This window comes from Poecilia latipinna, unplaced genomic scaffold, assembly GCF_001443285.1.
Source record: "Poecilia latipinna isolate Pla-1442-1.1 unplaced genomic scaffold, P_latipinna-1.0 Scaffold2586, whole genome shotgun sequence".
Taxonomy (NCBI): Eukaryota; Metazoa; Chordata; class Actinopteri; order Cyprinodontiformes; family Poeciliidae; genus Poecilia; species Poecilia latipinna.
Window position 1 is genome coordinate 56,975 of NW_015115202.1, and position 4,643 is coordinate 61,617.

Below are 4,643 nucleotides of genomic sequence, written 5' to 3' on the forward strand. Positions count from 1 at the left end.
GACCCCACAAAGCCTCTTTTGGGGTCCCCCCGATTTTTTAAAAAAAAAAAAAAAAAAAAAAAAAATCTCTACAGAAGGGTTCAGTGAATGCCTTCTGTAGTGAATCCACCATGAAACTGGTGGATTCAGTACCTCAAAAAAGGTTAAGAACCACTGGTCTATAATTATCAAAGATATGCCTGTCGCCAATTTTAAATAGTTTTGATCATGTGTGAAACATTAGTCAACATCCATTCTCCTGCCCAGAGGTCAGCTTTCTATTTGCTCCCATTTAAAGACATAAACCAGCCGGACAGGAATGACGCTGGTCTGGGAAACCTCGCTCTTCCTCTTATTTTTTATCTCCCTCTTTCTCACCTGCTCAGACTTCCTCTCTTCAGCCTTTCCGTCCTCTTTCTTCGTCTTCTGTCCCTTCGCTCAGTTCACAATGTCTGGGATCCATCCTTGACTCCCAGCTGCGTCATTTTTGTTGTTTTCTGTGCCTCCCATATGCTCCTCAGCCTCCTTCAGAACTCTGTCTCCTCGTTGTTTCCTCCTTCCCGTCCGCCAGCTCCCCTTCTTCCTTTTCCTCTGTTACTGAAATGGGCCTGGCTCCAGGATCTACTGTGTCACCTGGCCCAGATCCATCTGCTTCATACGTTCTTGTCCCTGAATTAAGAGCCGATCTGAACAAGGCATCTGTTGATGTTAATTTAATATTTGGAGGCCTGGCCAACACGACTGAACAGCTTCCTCCACTGTCATTGATGAAACTGCAGTAATTTTAAAATAGAGCAAAAAATTAACGTCTTCATTCACAGTTCTCCTTGTCTTCACTGATTGGCCTGCTTGAATTTTTTTCTGGAGAAACTGAGCTCAGTGGGAGAAATCCCAGACTAGTGTTGTAGTACTCGAGACCGGTCTAAGGACCCCTGTTTGATGGTCTCGGTCTCATTTGGTCTTGGTCTTGTCTTGGTCTCGGGTGTTGAGGACTCGGGATTTTATTTCAAGACCCCAACTGTAAAATTATCACAAAATTGCCCGCATATTGTATAGTTTAACATCTTTGTTTTCACTGGATGCAAAACATACCGATTAAAATTCAATCGGTATGGGACTTATTAAATACGTATTTCTGTTACCGCTGCCACCCAACGCCTCCCCCTTGAACTCGCAGGCAGGATTCCAAGACATTCACAGTTGTTTTCTCTGAGCAACAAATGTCTGTCTAATCGTTAGTGACAGAATTGTGCTATATAAATCATAAGAAATTCTATGGCAACAGCTAATTCAGCAGTGCTTCACTTTCATAGACGGTGGGACTATGTCTAACATTTTTCATCACTTAGGAAAAAAGTGCAAAGAAAGGTAATCTTTGTGGACATGACGTTGGCAATACTAGCTGTACAGAGACACGTTACATTTGTGATGAAAAAAAGTTGTCACTCACTGCTCTGAATTATTGTGCGGAGGTGTTCACTGATATGTTGCATATATGAGACAATGCTGTGACCAAAGTCTGCAATATAGTGACGTGACATTCAAGAACGATCCGATTCTTCTGAACGGCTCTTTACTAAGAAGATAGGACTGGAGCCTCACTGAGAACCATTTGTTCTTGTAATGGTCTGCGTACACAGCAGTAGCTATTATCATTCTAATTTATTATATACATTGATATTTATTTAATTAGCGAATAAATAAAACACAAGAACGGAAAAGCAAGCAGAGCATGCTTTGCTCTTTGATTGTTTTTATCACTTGTCATGGTGGCAGACATTACAGCACTGCGCTTCCTGGCTTCATGCAGCTGGAGAGAGGGTGAGAAAGTCAAGGAGAGTGCCTTGTGCTTGGTTACTTCTTGCTTGTTGCTCCTTGGTCAGTGTTCATAGTTGAGCATTGTTTACCATTAGATAATTGCCTTAATTGCTATGTTTAATGGTGCAGACAGTGGTGGTTTCTGATACCCAGGGTGTTATCTTTTTAGGGATGGCACGAGACCTCCGGGGATTGTAGTATACAGATGGAAGCAAAGCAAAACAAAGAGTTTGAATTGATTGATATTGGTTAAATTTATTTAAGCTGCAAGTATTTAATATTCAGGTGTTTTTATGAGAATGTGAATCTTTCAGATCAATTTGAGAAGCAATTTTGATTATATTTCATATTTTATCATGTCATGTAGTGCGGGGCGCTGGTCTTGGTCTTGAATCGGTCTCGATTTCTCTCGGTCTTGGTCTCGACTTGGTCTCAGACCCTAAAAGTCTTGGTCTTGTCTCAGTCTCGATGCACTCTGGTCTTGGTCTTGTCTTAGTCTCGGGTTAGGTGGTCTTGACTACAACACTATCCCAGATGGAGCAGGGAAGAGAGATTCTAACTGCATAGCAGGGCAATGGCCAGGATAGTCAAAAGCATGCTAATGTCAACAGTTTATGACTTCAAAATCATTTGGTCTTTTGGTTGACTAACCCAATGTACAGAGATCGGATAGGTATTGACATCACTTGTCCTGATATTAATGAATGTTTACCAATCTTCCAGTGTTGGGATCATCAGTGTAAAGGTTTACCCAAACTGAACATGAAACAAAAACAATCTTTTTTGGAAACTTTGATGCTTTTTGTACATTAGAGTGATGTGTCTGATGGGGACCAAACAGAAACCTCTACTTTTCCTAACTCTTCATTGTTTCAAGTCTGAGGGTGAGTACACAGAAGTCATTGTCTGCTGACCTGTGTGAACTCTGTGTGGCCCCTGGAGGCTCCGCTTCCTGCTAACAGCCATCGGTCAGCTCAGCAAAGTATTTTACAAAAAAATTTCACCTTTTAGGGTCAAGAGGGAGCTGTCAGCCACTTCAAGATCTAACCGTCAACCTGTATACATTTAGAAAACCCCAATGTATCAATTTCTACAAGTAGTCTTTCATGTGACTGACATGCTCAGGAAACAAACTTTCCAGGAAAAATTACTGTAGAGTGTCTTGGTATCTTTTTCCCAACTGTTTTCAGGCTTAGTCAGTGTTTGTGCGCAGAAAGGAAGCTGAAAGAGATTAGGGTTTCCCTTTCCGCTTGTCCCTCATGTATTTTAAGAGCTTTCTTCTTTCGCCTTATATTCAGCTGAGAAAAGCAGAAACCTTTGATGGAACCTTTAATGGGTTAAGAAGTTTAAGAAAAGATGGAGAACAGATGAGCCATGATGAAAAAACGAACTGCAATGTTTATAGGAAAACGATCACTTTTGATCTCACTATATGAATAAAGTACACAGATGCAAAATACTGTAGAAAAATACATTTCAATGTTTATATCCTTCAACAATTCCCCAACAAATAAAAATTTTCTTCTCATATATATTTTTTTTATTTTTTATTGCTTCTTACACAGAATAGCTTAGCTTCAGCTCAGCCTGTTAGGGGCTACTGAGAAAAAAATTACGTAGCAAAAAACCTGAAGCAGACTCTTGTCCCAACGTCTTCATAATTTCCTCTGTTTCTCTTACATTTACAGTCTTTGAGTTTTCTGTTATGATTTTTAAAATCTCAAAATAACCAAATCATAATTTATCACAGAAAGTCTTAAAAACCAACCATTAGGAGTGGCACAGTTATTGGGTGAATTTGCAGAGTTTTTAATTGTTTACCAGAGCATGTTGTAGTTCAGCCATTTGTTTAGGATTTAAATAAATTTTTAGATGTTTGACAAATCATTTTTAATTGTAAATCTGCTGAGTAAACATTTGACTGATTTGTTTCTATGAAGTCTGACTACAGGCATATTCTCCAACTTCATCACCGATATGTAAGGTTTTTTTTCTAATGCTCGTTACAACAACAATATACATTATTATTTTTAAAATTTCTTTTAAGATTTTTGTCTACACAGTAGAATGCCATTATTTAATTGTGATTTAAACAAGTAAATAAACGGACCAAAACAAGTACATAGAATATACAACTTAAATGGTTTGCTGCTTATATAAAAGTGATATGTTCACTTTTATTTAAGTAGTAATATTGCAATTCATAGTTACATTGGACATCCAAAGGTCAGTAATCAGAGTTGAGTTCTCTAACAGCACTGATAGAAGTTGTTTAGATAAATTGGTATGGTTTATTGTCTCTTTCCAAAGGTAATTAAAATTTTTATTTATCAAGGTTCCAGGAATCATATTTAAACAGGATGCAAATCTTTTGAAAAGTCAACATTTTCACCATATTTTAAAAAGCAGAATAAATACAGCACATCAAAGGGGCAGTGTTATGTAAAATTAACTTTTTTAGCTTTACATCATGTTCTACTGTTATTCCCTCATAAAAACATACCTGGAGTGTTGCCTTGATTCTTTCATGCATGTTTAAGAAATCATTTTATCTCCACAACAACCATTTAGCTGTGCAGAACGCCTGGGTGGACCTAGTCCCGCCTTCAAGGACAAAACTCTGCCTTTGAGCTACAGTTATTAAATTTCCAAGCTTCTGCCTCACAGAGCAGCCCTCCCCCACTCAGCTCCTTCAGACTAGCCAGCAGCAATTAGTTCCTGGTGGAACTGCTTAGTTAATAGTAGGAGTTACTTCTCATTGTAATGCTGGGAAAAACATTAATAGAGGAGGAATGCTGAGATGCGGAGTTTCAGAAAGAGCAAGAGTCAGACTTAGAGACAGAGGC

General features: G+C 38.7%; 1 long non-coding RNA gene across 1 annotated transcript in view; it reads right to left on the minus strand.

The window, feature by feature from the left end:
* Positions 1–805: 805 nt before the first annotated feature.
* LOC106938411 (uncharacterized) overlaps positions 806–4,643 on the minus strand; it is a 22,946-nt gene continuing 19,108 nt past the window's right edge. The window contains exon 3 of the long non-coding RNA XR_001422612.1: positions 806–815. This is a non-coding gene — a long non-coding RNA (uncharacterized LOC106938411). The remainder of the gene's footprint in view (positions 816–4,643) is intronic.